Here is an 18098-nt window from a genome sequence, read left to right as displayed (position 1 = left end):
AGAAAGAAAGAAAAGAAAGAGAGAGAGAGAAAGAGAGAGAGCGAGAGAGAGAAAAAGAGAAAGAGAGAAGGAGAGAAAGAGAAAAAGAAGAAAAATACTTCACCTTGGCACAGGAAACTCTTATGACCCAGGCTTCAAGGGCTCTTCTCTGGCCCTAAACCCACAGTGGATATTGCCTCATTTTCCGAGGTGCAAATGCAATGATAGAAGCCGATCAAAGGAGAGGACAGAAAGAAAGCAAGAGGGATGGCTCCTTCCTACTGATCCACCTTCCTCGAGTGTTGCTTGTGGGATAATAGAAATGCCTTGACATGGGTGGGTGGGAACTATTGCTACTTATTAGGAATTCAGACACCGCCAGCAAACTTGCATTGTGAGGTTCCATGGTGTAATGGTGAGCACTCTGGACTCTGAATCCAGTGATCCGAGTTCGGGTCTCGGTAGAACCTTTGTGTATCTTTCAGTTTAATTAGGACGATAGTACAGTGTTTTATTCCCTAAATGGAATGGGGATTCCACTGACATTCAGAAGCTCTGAGCTGCGGGCCTGCGTGTCCCTTCTGCTCGCGATGTACCTGGCGCTCCTTGTCCCCTCTCCATCTCCCTCTTAGATGTTCGGGGTCCCAGAAGCCGGGTTCTCACAGTGGCAGGGACCACAGGGAAATTGCCGAATCATCCAGTCGGGGTCACCGATCCTGCAGGGTCCCCTTCCTGGGCGAGCCTCCCGGCACCCAGCAATCGGAAGCCCGGACCTCCCGCCCCCACCTCCCCCCGACCCCCCGCCTCCGGGTGAGAGGTCTCCTCCACTATAAAGGCTGCCGCCCCTCAGTCCTAGACCGGGACTTTCACTGGGGAAATCTCGTAATGGCACCCACTGTCATTTTGGTAAGTAAACGGTGGCGTGAGAAATTTTGATGGGGTTAGCTCAGTCATTGGAGATTGTGTCTCAGTTTAGGATGGATGGTTGGAGACCTAACTTGGGATAGCAATGCTTTATTCACATGGCCCATCTGATTCCGAGTGTTAATTTATTCTCTTCTTCATACTCAGATTTTTACGCCGAATTTTTAGCGCCTACGTCTCTATTGCGGACCCTAAAAGTCGCCATTTCACTAAGCTTTGGAACCTGACTCCGGGAAATCTCATTTATTTATCCCAAGATCTGAGCTGGAAAGAGAAATCCTCCCGGCGGCCTCTTCAAGTGCGCGGCCTGGGAGCGCGGGTTCTGATCCTCCGCCGCCCCGGCCGAGCTCCCAGCAGCACCACGGAGAAGAGGAGCCTGAGCAGCTCTGAGGGGCGAGTCTCTGACGGTGGGGCTCCCCCTCGTCCCATCAGAACCCTGCCCCAAGAAGAAGACGCCTTAGGACGCTACCAGAGTTAAAAATGTTTTCTCCTGCTCTTCAGAGCACTTGGGATGAGGTTCCTGATGGGTCTTGGGAGCGAACTAAGATGTAGCTCCAGGCGCTCAGGACCATCGCTCTCATTTTCATATTTTGGGTCTGAAAGCGATTAGGAAGGACTGAAAATCACCGCAATCTTTGAAGGGCTCAGTTTGGAGGACGAGCCGGGGTTGAGTGGGGTGAGATGATGCCTTCTTGGCTCCTTGGAGTGGACTAGAAGGTAAGGAAACACACAAACTCTGTTTCCCCTTGCAGGCTGGGTGGCAGGGCCTGGGGAGGAAAATTGGACAAAGAGTAACAATATTTATGTACAGGTTGGCTGCACGCATTAAAAATTGTTATCCCTAGAGGTAAGTGTAGGAAGAGACCAGGGCACTGCTGTTCACCTCCAGTTTTGCAGCATATGTAAATTTGACAACAGTGTATAGTGCATAAAAATTCATTCCTGTTTACAAATAATTGATCACAACCAGTTACAGGTTTCATTGTGCCTTCTCCACTTCCACTGCTTCACTTGACTAGCCTAATAGGAAAAAAAATCATTTGTAAATATGATATTGTTTCAGTTGATCCTCAGCCCACTCATTCCCCACCCTCTGAAAGTAGCTGGAACAACAGGTGTGCACCACATGCTGGGCTAATTTTTGTATTTTTAGTAGAGATGGGGTTTCAACATAATGGCCAGGTAGCTCTCGAATTCCAGAACTCAAATGATCCACCTGCCTGGGCCTCCCCGCACCTCCCTGCTGGGACTACAGGTATGAGCCACCCTACTTGGTCATCATTTGTATTTTGAATTTAAATATTTTGCAGTCATCACTCTTCAAAGACTCTAGGTTTTGTTGCATGAGCATGATGGGGTTCATGACATGCTACTCCAAAATATGACATCTTGGGGTATTGAATATTTTATGCTAAAGGAATTTGAGTAAACAACAGAAGCAGGAAGGTCATTGTCACCCCACCACCTGCTGCCCTTCTTCTCTGAAGTCGATTAAAAGACACTTATGTGAGAGGTGCACTCTCTGTACCCAGAGGAAAGGTGCATCCTCGATTCTGAAGACACAGGGACACAGAGAAGAGCCTGAACACAGAGGCCTGGCTACGTTTTCCTCAGTTTGTTACTGCTAGGTCATACTATTATTGTCTTATCATACTTCTCCATGACTATCCATTCTTCAACAAACTGACTGTTAAACAAAAAAAAAAAAAAAATTGAGATTTAGCTGTTTCCATGGGCTTTCATTTCCTTTAGAAGGCGCTCCGTAATGTAAAACTTACATTAAATAAATACATATGCTCTTCTCTTGTTAGTCTGTCTTTTGCTGTAAGGGTCTCAGCAGTGAACCTAGGCTGGGTGAGGAAAAGTCATCTTTCCTCCCCTACATGTAGAAATGTCTTCCACTATAAAACTACAAAATATATATATATATTTTGACAGGGTCTTGTGCTGTCATCCAGGCTGGAATGCAATGACGTGATCTCAGCTCACTGCAATGTCCACCTCCTGGGTTCAAGCGATTCTCCTGCCTCAGCCTCCTGAGTTGCTGGGATTACAGGCGCCCACAACCACACCCGGTTACTTTTTGTATTTTTAGTAGAGATGGGGTTTCACCATGTTGGCCAGGCTGGTCTCGAACTCCTGACCTCAGGTAATCCACCCGCCTCAGCCTTCCAAAGTGCGGGAATTACAGGCATGAGCCACTTCACCCGGCCAAAACTGTAAAAATTTTATTGGGGCAGATTTGAAGCCAGAAATTGAATCATTATTCCCATTTGGATGAGCTGTACGGATGAGCTAATAAACTCCCAGTTCCTCCCAAATAGAAATACTTCTCTAGCTCATTTCCTGAAGCTCCTTGAGGGTCAAACCTGCTGGAGATTGAGGGGCCTTCCTGGAACCTCCCAGCTCAGGAGGTTACTGCTGGTGAGAGGATTGCTGCAGTCTCCCTGGGAGGGTGCACAGCCACTGGAAAGTATCACTGCTGTAACTTCAGTACAAATGGTTTTCATCACGTCTGCTCTTTGTGCAATGTTGCAGGCAAAACACCAGAGCTAACATGCACATGAGTAACATATGCACATCATCAACTGTGCCTGAATCACAAAGTGCCACATGTCACGCACAGTTGATGAGTGCATATGTTTACTCATTTAGTCCTTACCTCAGGCCGAGGTCACACCATCACTTTCATCTTCCATATGAGAAAACTGAGATGCACAAAGACGTTAAGTGACCTGCCCAGGGTCACTCAGCCAGCAAAGGAGAATTTGAAGTGAAGGCAGCTTGGCTCCAGAAGACATTCTCAGAACCACTGTGTTTATACTGCTCCTAGCGAAATCACCCTTGCAAAAATTATGTCAGTAAGAAAAACCTGACATGGGAAAACTATGACTGTGAAAGAAATCTGACCTAACTGACTGCATCTTACTTCTAACCTCTGAGCTGCCCTTGTCCATTCCTGGGCATAGGTCAGGCTAACTATGAGAGGAATTTAGTTCCAAGTCTAAGTCTGAAACAAAGATGATTACCCCTTCCCGAGACAAACTCTTTCCTATCTTGGGGATCAGACCTCCTTAGCAAAGCTAATAAATTAGGCACAAGATTGGAAATTATGGCTCAGGAGCCATGCAGCCAGAAGCCACACGATTCCTAAGCTCCCCAACTGTGCCTATATATAACGTTGCTAGCGTTAAACCTTAGATTGGTGTCCAAGATATTTTTCAGACCCTGCCTTATGATGGACTAGCTGGCACACCCAGACCAGTAAACTGGCTCATCTGGTCCTGTGGCCCTCACCCAGGGACTGACTCAGTGCAGCAAACAAGCTCTGACACTGTGATTTCATCCCCCAAACCAACCAATCAGCTTTGCCCATTCCCTAGCCCCCTGCCTGCCACACTATCCTAAACAAACAAACAAACAAAAAACTCTAGTCTTTGAATTTTGGCAGATTTGAGTAATAATAAACCCCTGTCCTGGTCACCTAGCTACCTCTGCATTTATTAAATTCTTTCTCTATTGTAGAAAGCCTGATGTTCTCAGCTCCATTGGCTTTTCTGGGCAATCGGCAAGATAAACCTACCGGGCAGTTACATTAATAAAAGAGAAACACAAATGGTAAGCATGCTTGAAAAGAAATGTAAGTCTGTGTATTTCTTTTGAAGAAACACAAAAGGAGGAGGAATGATAAGACAGGCGATACACTGTCCTAAATATTTTCGTGATTCTCCTGCCTCCCCCATATTCTTCTTAGTCCAACAGCTGCTCCACAGAAACGTTCAAGTTAAACACGGTCCTGCCAGAACTGGGTTTGTCCTTCCCTTTACATTTTCCTCTCACCTGCTCCACACCCCTTCCAAATCTAATCTGTTCATTCACTTCCAGGTCATTGAGGATTTTCCATTTAAAAATTTAAAAAATTCATAAAGGGGAAGATAACTGCTCATCCATATTCACACCTCCTGGAATTAACTACTGTTAACATAGGTACATATTTTTCTTCCAAATCATTGTTAAGCTATTGTCTTAAAAAAAAAATTAAACATGCTAAGCATAGACCATACTAACAGTAGAGAAGATGTAAACATACGTAAAATTTTTGGTCACCTTAAGTTCAAAAACAATTTCTCATAACATTTGGGCAACACTGGAGTAATGGTCTTGTGGTATATCTACAGAGACAGGAATGTATGTTTTAGCTAGACTGTTCCCACCAGGCCCCCCCCCCAAAAAAATGAAAAAATAATAAGGACATATAGACCTGAAAAAATAATAAAATAATAAAGATGCATATATGTATGCTTTTACAAAATTTAGCTTAGACTCTATTTTTATTTTACAAATATTCCATTTAATAGTGCATGAACTTAACTGCAGACAGAGACAGAACCAGAAATGAAGGAATTCCTCAACTCCCTAGCACAGTTAGAGAGACATTTTTCTAAAGGAATCCTCTAAGGGTAAACATACACTAAATCAAGTAGAAGACATTAAGATTTGGAGTGGTCTTCTTATTCCTTTTTACAACCAAGTTGATTAAGGTGTGAGCTATGGTACAACGCATCCATTTCAAGTTTGATGACATGTCTATTACTCTAAAAGGTCCTCTCGTGCCCTTTGCAGTCAGTCCCGCCCTCTGCCTGACCCCAGCAATCAATGATGTAGTTTCTGTCACTATACAGGTTAGTTTTACCTGTTCTAGAAATTCACCTTGATGGCGCTTCACAGGATGTCCTCTTTTCGTCACTCGGCATAATGTTTTTGAGATTATCCATGCAATCTCATCTTTCCGTAATGTGTCCCATTTTATTGCTGGGTAGTTCGGGTAGCTGGGGTAGATCGCAGCCCTTTCTGCCTACAGGTAAGACTGCGGTTCCGACCTGCAGGCCTCGGTGAACACGAGCAAGGGCACCTGGGCGCGGGGAGAGCCCTCCCGTTCCCCTACAGAAAGCAAGCATGCTGTGTCTACAACCCAACGGGGACACTAATTTCATCCCAAAGAACAGCACCAAAGTCCCTGCTTTCATCTCAGAGAACAGCACCCAACTGCGTAGAGTTTCTTCCTGGCTCTGTGAGATAAGAACACGTTCCCCGCTAGCACAGAAATCCCACAAACTGTGGGGGCTGCGGTTAGAAACAGAGGCTGCCTGAAGAGTGACTGGGGGCTACGCAAAAACACGAAGGTTTCCACAGAGCGTGAGAACCCAAGAGACGGGAGACCATGAAGCAATCTGCAAAAACCAGCCCCAAGTAGAAAAAGAAGAGAAGGCCCCTGAGGTCACTTAGCTAGTCTCAAACTACCTAATACGGTACTTCCCGTTTCTCAACACTGCAACTGTGAGAAGAACGCTTAAGATCCAACCCAAACGACGAACACGTAGACGTCAAGAGTAGCCTTTCGGGTGGACTCTACTTTTTCACTATAAAAATACAGGGGAAAGCGCGAACGCAGTCCCCCACTACCACAAATTATGCAGTCGAGTTTCCCACATTTGGGGAAATCGCAGGGGTCAGCACATCCGGAGTGCAATGGATAAGCCTCGCCCTGGGAAAACCACCTTCGTGATCATGGTATCTCCCCTGCCAGGTAAGTATGAGCCTTGGCCCCTCCGCCCTGCCACAGCTCCACACGCCTAACCCTTTACACGCACGGTCACTTGCCCCGCGCACCCCCGAGCCCTCCTAGCCCTGACACACAGCTGGGACTCTCAGGTCCGACCGGCGGTCCTGGGCTCGCTCCCACAACACGGGAAGTCCTTCGTGGCGAAGCAGCCGGTGGCGAAGCGGCAGCCCCTGCGCTGCCTCATCTACATAGAAGTCGCCCTCTCCGTGATGTCACCGACAGCGCGTTCCCGGTCCCCGTCTGCTTTTCCGCCCCATCGTCCTCCCGCTCAGCCGAACAACCTGCTGCCACAGCCTGCGGGGACAGTGACTTCTGCCTCTCCTTTCCCTCCCTTCCCCGTCCCTGGTCTTCCCCAAAGAAGCGTGCGTTTCTGTTGTAGTTTTTTGGTTTTGGTTTGGCGCCGAGTCTCGCGCTGTCGCCCAGGCTGGAATGCAGTCGCATGATCTCGGCTCCCTGCAACCTCCGCCTCCCGAGTTGAAGCGATTCTCCTGCCGCAGGCTGCCGCATAGCCGGGATTACAGGCGCATGCCACCAAGGCCGGCTAATTTTTGTATTTTTAGTAGAGACCGGGTTTCACCATGATGGCCAGGCTGATCTCGCACTCCTGACTTCAGGTAATCCGCTGGCCTCAGCCTCCCAAAGTGCTGGGATTACAGGCCTGAGCCATCACGCCCGCCCAGAAGCAGGTTCTTACACTGTGTTGCCGAGGACCTCTTTGGCAGACAACTGGAACCTGTCCACCCTTCTTCAAATAATGGCTTGTAATGCGCAGACTAAAACATGTAGGATTACACAGGAAACTGGTTCTCTTCACATCGTTATTCTTGTGATGTAACATTCTACTTGAAATTAGAAGCCGTTCAATATCAGAGAGAAACCATATTTATGAAACTAGAGACACTGCTCAGATGACTGCAAACCAGCCATCCTTACTTGTTTTACTACTAGTAGTGTTATAAAGACGGTGGTCCAATTTCATGAATCTTGTAGGGTTTTTTCAAATACAGCAATGTACAAATATGCTGCCAGCAGAGCACACTGGACACTCAGGCATGGTGCTGGAGTTTGTCATCTCTTCCACAGCCTTCTCTAGACCTTAGCACTTACCTCATGTTAGCACTTTATATTCTGCAAAGACAGAAACAAAGTGGTCCAAATTTGGAGGAAAAAAAAATTGAGGGGAAATTTTATTTGAGGTGTTTGACTGATTACTTTCAATCTGTAGAACACAACCCCAAACTCGGACAATACTCCACAGACTCCAAATCTATCAGGCCAGTTTTTCCTGTCCTTTGCTTTCATATAAATCGAATCATAAAGTATGTAGTGGGTTTTGGGGGAGTATAACTGCCCAATGGGTTCACGTTGCCTGCTGCCTAGACCGAACCAATTTATCAAGACGGGAATTGCAATAAAGAAAGTTACTCACCCAGAGCCAACTGTGTGGGAGACCAGTTTTGTTATTACTCAAATCAGTCTTCCTGAGCATTCTGGGACCAGAGTTTTTAAGCATAATTTGGTGGGTGGGGGCCAGTGAGTTGGGAGTTCTGATTGCTCAGGTCGGAGATGAACTCAGAGGGAGCTAAAGCATCCTCTTGAGCTGGGTCAGTTACTGGGTGGGGGCCACAAGATCAGATGAGCTGGTTTATCCATCTGGGTGGTGCCAGCTGATGCATCGAGTGCAGGGTCTGTGCAATATCTCACACACCGATCTTATGTTTTACAATAGTGATTTGATCCCCAGGAACAATTTGGGGAGGTTTAGAATCGTAAGCTGGAGGCTGTGTGACTCCTAAACCATCATTTCTAATATCGTGGCTAATTTGTGAGTCCTGCAAAGGCAGTCTAGTCCCCAGGTAGGAAGGGGGTTTGTTTTGGGAAAGGGCTGTTATCATCTTTGTTTCACAGCTAAACCATAAACTAAGTTCCTCTCAAAGTTATTTTGGCCTGTGCCCAGGAATGAACAAGGACAGCTTGGACGTTAGAAACAAGATGGAATCAGTTAGGTAGGATCTCTTTCGCTGTGATAATTGTCCCAGTTATAATTTTTGCAAAGTCGGTCTCAGGAGCAGAGGCATGGGTTTGACTTCTTTCACTCAGTCTTACATCTATGAATTGTTCATGTTATTCATGTGGTTATTTGTTTCTGTGTGTATTCCTTTGTATGAATATAGGCCAACTTATTTATTTATTCTACTGTTGCTGAACATGTTGACCTAAAAGAAAGAGGCTGAAGCACAAAATAGAATCTAGAGTTTACTTGAGCCAACGTGAAGGCAGCTGCCTGGAAGACTCACACCCAAAGAACTTTGGATCTGAGCTCCCTTTGGCCTTTGTCACAAGCAGGTTTTTAAAGATCAAAAGAGGGGACGCACAATGGGCTGATAGAAAGGTGCCTGTGTGGAATTCTCATTGGTTTTCAGAAATAGCACTGTTGAGAGCTTGGCTATCCGTTGTTATGGGGTGTGGGATGTAGTGTTTGGTGTGGCATTATTAGATTAATTTACACCTACCTGGGGTGATAGCAAGCAGTTCCAACAGTTGAATACATAGTTCAAAAGGAAGGAATTAGAAAGTGGTTGCTGTCTTGATTTAATGTCTCTCTGATCATGTGAAGTGGCTCACATTCCTCAGATAAAAATTCTTTTAAAAATCTTTCTTCTTGAAAGCGCTGGTGATCAAAAGCTCAGCCAAGGTGTCCCTCTTTGCCAGGAAGGCTCATTCCCAGAAAGTCTTTCTCACACTAAGGGCAGGGAAGGAAATGAGAGAGAGACCTCAGTTAAGTCTACAGCTATCACTTGTTGAATCATCTCTAGTCTTCAGATACCATAAAATCACTTTTCTCAGAAGTAAAACAGGGAATATATAACATTAATAATTTGAATAGAACACATATAATGCACACAAGAATGAGAATCACAAAGAGAATCTGTATGCCAGAACAGTAAGGGAACCTATTCCTATTCCATTAGGGAGCCAACTAAAAACATTGGGGAAAACATCACATCCCAGTTCTTCTTTCATGATTTCTTGTAGCCAAATGACTTCTAATTTTTTCTAGATGAAGTTCTACTTCATGGGAAGTATTTATATATGTATACGCAACAAGACATTGTAACCAGCACACATCCACCTCCCTGATCAGCTAAATCTACCATCTAAAGCGGGCTGCGGAGGCTGCTGTGGCTGCGGCTCTCCCCTTGTGTGTTCTGGGCTGTGTTGTACTAAGTGGAAGAGGAGGTTGTGGGCAAGCATTGTGCAGAGATCACAACCAGGTGGGCAGGCGGCTGCTCTCTCCACACTATCAGTTGACAATGTACAATTCCTTTTATGAACTCTTGTAAGTGCTGCTGTATCTACCCATTGTTTTTGTTTTGTTTTGTTTGAGACAGACTGTCTCTCTGTCTTCCAGGCTGGAGTGCAGTGGCACGATCTTGACTCACTGCAACCTCTGCCTCCTGGGTTCAAGCGATTCTCCTGCCACAGCCTCTCAAGTTGCTAGGACTGCAGGCACATGCCACTGTGCCCAGCTAATTTTTGTATTTTTAGTAGAGACGGGGTTTCACCGTGTTGGCCAGGCTGATCTCGGACTCCTGACCTCAGGTGACCCACTCACCTCGGCCTGCCAAAGTGCTGGGATTACAGGTGTGAGCCACCTCGCCCAGGTTCTACCCGTTTTTAAATAAGGATAATATTGTCTTTGAAAATATGTATCATCTAAAGTGATGCGATTATCTAGTACAACCTTAGCCAGTGAATAAATAGCTTTTTGTTGAGCTGTGAAGGAGGCTACAGTTTCATCAGCAATATTTGTTTCTTTCTTTTGTCTTTCTTTCTTTTTTTTTTTTTTAAGACACAGTCTTGCTGTGTTGCCTAGGCTAGAGTGCAGTGGTGCAGTCTTGGCTCACTGCAGCCTCCACTTCCCTTGCTCAAGCAATCCTCCCACCTCAGCCTCCCGAGTAGCTGGGACTACAGACATGCACCACTATGCCTGGCTAATTTTGTTTTTGTTTGTTTGTTTGTTTTGTTTGTTTGTTGAAAGACAGGGTCTCCCTATCTTGCTCAGGATGGTCCCAAATTCCTGAGCTCAAGCAATCCTCCCACCCGAGCCTCTCAAAGTGCTGGGATTACAAGCATAGGCCACCAAGCCTGGACTCTATTTTTCTTTCAGAGAGTAGGAGTGGCTCTGTCGCCCAGGCTGGAGTGCAGTGTCACCATCATAGCTCACTGCAGACTGGAACTCCTGGGTTTAAATGATCCTTCCAGCTCAGCCTCTGAATCACTGGGATTATAGGCCAGAGCCACCATGCCCAATTTTTATCAGCAATGTTACCTAAGGCTAAAGAAGGATTTCTAACCATGGGAAGCAACATCCCATCAAAGCAAAAGGGTGTTCCCCCAAAAATGTATGGAGCTACTTTCTTAATGGCCAGGCAGGTAATTAGCAAATTTTCCCCCAACAGGATCTCGATCTATTAATAAAATAGAGTGGTGGGCATGCCTAGTGAAAAGTTTGAGGATACTCATCCAATTTTTTTGTTTGTTTGTTTTGTTGGTTGGTTGGTCGTTTTTTTGAGATGGAGTCTTGCTCTGTCTCCTAGGCTGAAGTGCAGTGGCATGACCTTGGCTCACTGCAACATCTGCCTCCTGGGTTCAAGTGATTCTCCTACCTCAGCCTCCTGAGTAGCTGGGAGTACATGTGAACACCACCATACCCGGATAATTTTTGTATTTTCAGTAGAGATGGGGTTTCACAGTGTTGACCAGGCTGATCTTGAACCCGTGACCACAGGTGATCCACCCGCCTCGGCTTTGCCATTCATCCAATGTTGAATTTCTTCAGAGCTATATATAGGGGTGACCAAATATCCTAAAAGACATTGCACTTCATCATTCCATGCCTTTAGATATTTGAGGGCCATGGATGGTGATCTCCTCCAGAGACAAAATAAGTGCTGGTGCAGAACAGGTAAGTGTAGTATAATTTGGGTACATCAGCTTTTGGCATTTAAACCATGGTCAGACATGTTAGAGCAAGAGGACAGGTTGCATCCTGATAGCAGAAGGGAGTGTTTTTCTCTTAACTTTCCAATAGCATCATAGTGTTTACCACTGTCATTTCAGAGTGAGGCAACCATTTTTTGTTTGGTTGGTGTTGTCTCTGGTTTTTTTTGTTTGTTTGTTTGTTTGTTTGTTTTTTGCAGCCGGGGTCTCACTGTTGCCCAGGCTGGAGTGCTGTGGCAACATCACAGCCCAGTACAGTCTTGACCTCTTGACCTTCAGGGCTCAATGAATCATCCTACCTCAGCCTCCCAAGTGCTGGAGTTACAGGCACACACCATCATGCCCAGCTTATTTATTTACTTTCTGAGACAGGGTCTCACTCTGTTGCCCAGTCTGGAGTGCAGTGGTGTCATCAGGATTCACTGCAGGCTCGAACTCCTGGGCTCAAGTCATCCTCTCACTTCATGCTCCTGAGTAGCTGGGACTAAAGGTGGGCACCACCATGCCCAGCTAATTTTTGTATATTTTGTAGAGATAGGGTTTCATCATTTTGTCCAGGAAGCTAGTCTCAAACTTCTGGGCTCAAGTGATCCTCCTGCCACGACCTCCCAAAGTGCTGGGATTACAGGCAGTTATTTTGACAGTACAATTATGATGGTTTAAACTGAGATGTGGGGCAGGAATGTTAGGAAGAGTCAGACAGATTCGATAAAGAGGTTTTGCTTGATGTGATCCCGAGTTGCATCGTGAGTGTAATCAGGGGGAATACTGGTGAAATTTAGCACAGGATGTACCAATGGTCATTACGGCCAAAGGTGGTTGGTGGTTCACGGTGGCAAACCCAGCACCTTGTCAAATTTCCCACAGTGGCAATGGTTTGTGAGACTCTGATGAGAGAATTATCCCTCCCTGCTGTAATCAAATTAATTAGGGACAGTAAAACAACAATCTGATCACAGGAATGTTGCTATGTGTGTAGGTATATATATATATACAAATACACGCAATAGGACTAGTGTGTCATATCTTTAGAGAATATGCATATAGGGTGATTTTACCGAAACCACAAAGAGAGGACCCCTACAAATTAAAGGAACCCTAATGGTGTACATATTCCAGCCTACAGAAAAAGAGATCAACCCTTTCAGTTGCAGTTAGCACTGGAATTGTGAATAACTGGTTATACAGCCCAGTTATATATGACATCTGGAAGTCGGCTACAACAGATGTCAGCTACTTGCCATCTTGGTCAGGGATATTGCAGGTCACCTTTAAGTGAAAACCTCACTGACAAATGTCCACTCTGGAGAGCTGCCTTTTAGATATGAGAAACATGAATCTGTGTGTCAACGCCCTTATGTTTACTGCCACAGACATTGGGCAATAAAACCTGATGTGAGCCAGGTGTCGTGACCCACACCTCTGGTCACAGCTACTTGGGAGACTCAGGAAGGAAGATGGTTTGATCCCAGGAGTTAAAGGCTCCAATGAGTCATAATTGTGCCAGTGCATTCGGGCCTGGGCAACAGAGGGAGACCCCATCTCAAGAAAGAAAAGAAAAGAAAAGAAAAGAAAAGAAAGAAAGAAGAAAGAAAGAAAGAAAGGGGAAGGAAGGAGAGAGAGAGAAAGAAAGAGAAAAGAGAGAGGGAGAGAGAGAGAGAAAGAAGGAAAGGAAGGAAGGAGGAAAGGAGGAAAAGAAGGAAGGAAGGAAGGAAGGAAGGAAGGAAAGAAAGAAAGAAAGAAAGGAAAACATTCATATTAATAATATCTATTTAGTGCCCTCCAGTGGGCTTGGAGGGAATATTTTATTTGATGTTTCCAGTAAACAACATCTCCAGATTATAGGCCACAATGTTTGATATTTTCATCTCCCAGCAGCTCATTATGAAAGGCATCCTTTATTAATTCAGAGCTCTTGGTAAGAAGTCTTGTGAGACCTTAGCAATGATGGAGAATGTTACCTTTAAGAAGTACAGTACAGGTTCATAAGCCCCTTCATCTAACTACTACATGGGTCTTCCTGTTCTAATTTCAAAGGGAGAGAGTGAAAGTTTTCCAGAAACAATGGAGGATCTTTGGCCAGGGAAGGTTAAAAACTTCTGTTAGTTTTGTCAATTGAATTTTTATTGTATCATTATTGAGTTGCATCAGTCCAGAGGATTAGGGGTGATAGGCACAATGGAAATGTTGGGACATAGGCCAAACGTTGCAAACGGATCCAACTACCTGACTGATAAAGTTTGTTCCTGGGTTGCTATGGAGATCAGATGGCACTCCCCATGAGGAATGATTTTTTCTTTTTTTTTTTTTTTTTTGAGACAGAGTCTCGCTCTGTCGCCCAGGCTGGAGTGCAGTGGCCGGATCTCAGCTCACTGCAAGCTCCGCCTCCCGGGTTCACGCCATTCTCCTGCCTCAGCCTCCCGAGTAGCTGGGACTACAGGCGCCCGCCACCTCGCCCGGCTAGTTTTTTTGTATTTTTTAGTAGAGACGGGGTTTCACCGTGTTAGTCAGGATGGTCTCGATCTCCTGACCTCGTGATCCGCCCGTCTCGGCCTCCCAAAATGCTGGGATTACAGGCTTGAGCCACCGCGCCCGGCCAGAGGAATGATTTTTTCTAATCACAGTCTACCTGCTACTTGGGCTGAGGCTCATCGGCATGGAAATGCTTCACCCCATTGAGAGCATATACAAATTATCACCAGAAGGTATCTGTGACCCTGAGATGGAGACAGCTGGATAAAGACTAACTGCCATGTCTCAAAGGGTCCTAAAGGTACAAAGTCCCTGTGACACGTGAAGGGGTTTTCCAGGATTATGTTCGGGCCAGAACAGACGGTACAGCAAGAATAAACCTTTTGCACAATCGTAGACAGTGGTTTTCAATACACTGCTTTCCCCACGCTATCATTTTGTCTGAATTCCAACAAGTCAGCTTATGAACTACTTTAAAAAGGGTAATTGAAGCCTAAGGGGTGGATCAGGGTATCATTGGGCCCATACCATAGGCCTGTTTCTGGAAAAAACTTGTTCCCTTTCTCTTTCCAGAGAAAATAAAATATTGACTCAAAATAAATAAATTTTAAAAAGAAACAGGGCTGACCATGGTGGCTCATGCCAGTGATCTCAGCACAGCACTTTGGGAGGCTGAAGCAGGAGGATCACTTGAGCTCAGGAGTTGCAGACCAGCCTGGGCAATTTAGTGAGACCACATCTCTACAGAATTATTATTTTTCTTAATAACCATGTATGATGGTGCATACCTGTAGTCTCAGCTACTTGGAAGGCTAAGGTGGGGGGATCACTGGAGCCCAGGAGGTTCAGGCTGCAGTGAACTGTGATTGTGCCACTGCACTGCAGCCTGGGCAACAGAGAAAGACCTTGACTCAAAAAAGAAAAGAAAAGAAAATGTCTTACAAGTTTAGCTGTCCATCCTATGCAATAGAATATATATGTGTAATGTCGACCATGTCCTTCTGTTGTACCCTCCCCTTAGTTAAGCCAGGAAGGCACCTGTCCCCTTATTAGAATATCATGGGCTTGGCCGGGCGCGGTGGCTCAAGCCTGTAATCCCAGCACTTTGGGAGGTCGAGACGGGTGGATCACGAGGTCGGGAGATCGAGACCATCCTGGCTAACACGGTGAAACCCCGTCTCTACTAAAAAATACAAAAAATTAGCCGGGCGAGATGGCGGGCGCCTGTAGTCCCAGCTACTCGGGAGGCTGAGGCAGGAGAATGGCATAAACCAGGAGGCGGAGCTTGCAGTGAGCCGAGATCGCGCCATTGCACTCCAGCCTGGGTGACAGAGCGAGACTCCGTCTCAAAAAAAAAAAAAAAAAAAAAAAAAAGAATATCATGGGCTCATGGCCAGCACAGTGGCTCACACCTGAAATTCTAGCACTGTGGGAGGCTGAGGCAAATAGATCTCTTGAGCTCCCGGGTTGGATACCAACCTGGGCAACACAGCAAGGCCCTATCTCTACAAAAAAAAGAAAAAAAAAGCTGAATGTGGTGGTGCATGTCTGTAGATCCAGCTACTCTGGAGGCTGAGGTGGGAGGATCACTAGAGCCCGGGGGTGGAGGCTGCAGTGACCTGAGATCACACCACTGCCCTCCATCCTGGGTGACAGAGTGAGACCTAGTCTAAAAAATGTGGAGAAGGGGGAGAAAGTTTGTTGTGTCAGCAAGTAAATGACGAAAAGGGACAGTATTAGAGTTGAGAAATAAATTGGAATATGAATTGGTACCTCTCCCGCAGAAGATAAATTTGCTAAAAGTGCTCAAGTTAGAGGCATTACAAAAGATCCATTGAAGTTGCTGGTGCCTGTAAATCCTGGCACTTTGCAAGGCTGCGGACCAGGAGTTTGGAGACCAGCCTGGGCAACATGGTGAAACCCCTTCTCTACAAAACATACGAAAATTAGCAGGGCATAATGGCCCACGCCTGTAGTCCCAGCTACTGGGAAAGCTGAGAGATGGGAGGATCGCTTGAGCCTGAGAAATCAAGGCTACAGGGAGACGCAATCAGGCCACTGCACTCCAGCCTGAGAGACAGAATGAGACCCTCTCACAAAAACTAAAAATAAACATTAAAAAGCCTGTAATATAGCAGTGGCACATCCAGTTCTCTACGCTACTATAGAACTATCAGTGGCCAAAGATATGTGTGCAAGAATGACGATTTCAGGATTCTCTGAAATCCTAAAACCATGAAGTCAACCTCATTTCAAACACATTTTGAAAAGGGTTAAATAAATTATGCACAAACTGACAGATAAGAAATGCTGTTTTCAAAAATGATGGAGAGGATTATTATGATGATGAATGATTCCACTTTCTATCCATATCATTGATAGAGCAATCAGTAAATCCAGCACATCCAGGGGATGGGACATCTCTCTAGGCCTCCTATTAAAAATGAAAAAATTGAGGCTGGCATATAACCCATCCAAGCCTATAAGGGGCAGCATGAGGATTTTATCGGCACCAAAAGTGACTCGTTTGGTCTCTGTTTCTTGTACACAGGCACAAGACAGCATGACATTTCAGGAGATGCTCTGAAATGGATCTGTGAGGCGGAGGTGTGTGGGGTCTGGGGAATGGCCCTTGACAGGGATCTCTGTTAACTGTGCCTAGAATCCTGGGAAGATAAAACCCTCCCTGCAGTGGGCATCCCTGGCTGGCCTGGAACCACCAACCTTTAGGATTTGGGACTATGGGAAGAAAAAGGGCAGATTCTCTAGTGATGGATAATACACGAACGGGGGAGATTCTCTAGTGATCGATAATACACAAACGCTTTAAAAGCGTGAGCAAGCGTCCCTGGGTGGGCTTGAACCACCAACCTTTCGGTTAACAGCCGAACGCGCTAACCGATTGCGCCACAGAGACAGGACCTACTTATTCTACTGCGCATTATGGGAAGGGCGCCTTTAACAAACTGCCCCTATCGCTTCCAGCCTCAGGGCTCGCCTGGCAGGACGATAGAGCAAGGCCTTGGAAAACCCGAGCGATTAGAGCGGTGAATCGCGCTGGTCACGTTGGACACTTGCGCGGGAGATTCTGGAGCCAGAAGGACAGCCAAATGGCCTTGGCCTGCCCTGCCCCTCGCCTGCTTCAGAAGCCCCCGGAAACTCCCAGTTCCCCGGAAACTTCAGAAACCCGGGCCCGAGCCGCCTGGGGGCCCCAAGGGAAGCTGAACGCCCAGTGGGTTCCCGGAATGGCTCTTCCCGTTCTCTGCGCCGCTTTCATCCAGTGAGGGAGCCTGTGCCCACCCGGCCCAGTCGCTTTCGGGGCCGCTGCGGAGCTGCCGCTGCCATCTTCGAATCCTGTGTCCCGCACGGGGGCTCCACCAGGGCAGGGATGGTGGCGAAGGTCGCTCGTGGGTCCCCTCGCGGGGAGCAGGGTCTGGCACTCACCAGGGCGCACGACTAGGACTTATTGAATGACTCCATCGTCGCCTTTAGCTTTTAGTCCTTTGAAGAGGCTTGAAAATGGAAATCATGAGAGATTTTTCCATGGGGAAGTTCTTTTTACAAAGCGTTTATTCAGGTTGATTTCTCGGCACCCCGCGGGGCGGGCAACGGGCGGGGCCTCCAGTGCACCTTCTGCGCGGTGGAGAATAAATAGAGAATCTCCGCTGGGTGGTGGTCAGGCGGTGGTGGGTGGTGGGGCGGGAGGGCGGGAGCGGGGGAAGGGAAAAGCAAAAGCAGGGAAAGAAGCTGGGGAGCGGTGGAACAGACATGCAGATCTCCTGAAAGGCTCGTGGGGAGGCACAGGCGGTATCTTCCGGAGGTGAGAATTGTTTTTTTATTGTAGCAGAATGGGGAGGAATTGAGAGGAAAATGGAGATAGAACCTGAAAGAGCCCGAAACGAGAGAATCTGTAGCTCCCCAAGAATAAGATCTTCCAGAAAAATCAGACTGAAAACTAGGCGTCTGGGACCCCTGAAATCCTTGGAGGAGTAGCACCATCATGACCCTCTGTGTTCCTCTTGGCAAAAGGACTTGCTTCCATTGTTTGTTTGTTCAATTGTTGTGTTTGTTTAATAAATAAAACCCTTTTCATGTA

General features: G+C 46.4%; 3 non-coding genes and 1 pseudogene across 3 annotated transcripts; 2 read left to right on the top strand and 2 right to left on the bottom strand.

The window, feature by feature from the left end:
- Positions 1 to 377: 377 nt before the first annotated feature.
- Positions 378 to 449, top strand: TRNAQ-CUG. Its single transcript has one exon. It is a non-coding gene; the product is annotated as a tRNA-Gln (tRNA).
- Positions 450 to 6334: 5885 nt separating this feature from the next.
- Positions 6335 to 6498, bottom strand: LOC117076884. Its single transcript, XR_004434516.1, has one exon. It is a non-coding gene; the product is annotated as a U1 spliceosomal RNA (small nuclear RNA).
- Positions 6499 to 16559: 10061 nt separating this feature from the next.
- LOC117075495 lies at positions 16560 to 18098 on the top strand (annotated as a pseudogene).
- Positions 16846 to 16919, bottom strand: TRNAN-GUU. The gene has a single exon. It is a non-coding gene; the product is annotated as a tRNA-Asn (tRNA).

Source organism: Trachypithecus francoisi, unplaced genomic scaffold (assembly GCF_009764315.1).
Source record: "Trachypithecus francoisi isolate TF-2019V2 unplaced genomic scaffold, Tfra_2.0 Lachesis_group5, whole genome shotgun sequence".
In the NCBI taxonomy this organism is placed as follows: domain Eukaryota; kingdom Metazoa; phylum Chordata; class Mammalia; order Primates; family Cercopithecidae; genus Trachypithecus; species Trachypithecus francoisi.
The sequence above is the reverse complement of the archived record's forward strand: the minus strand, read 5'-3'. Positions and strand labels throughout refer to the sequence as shown.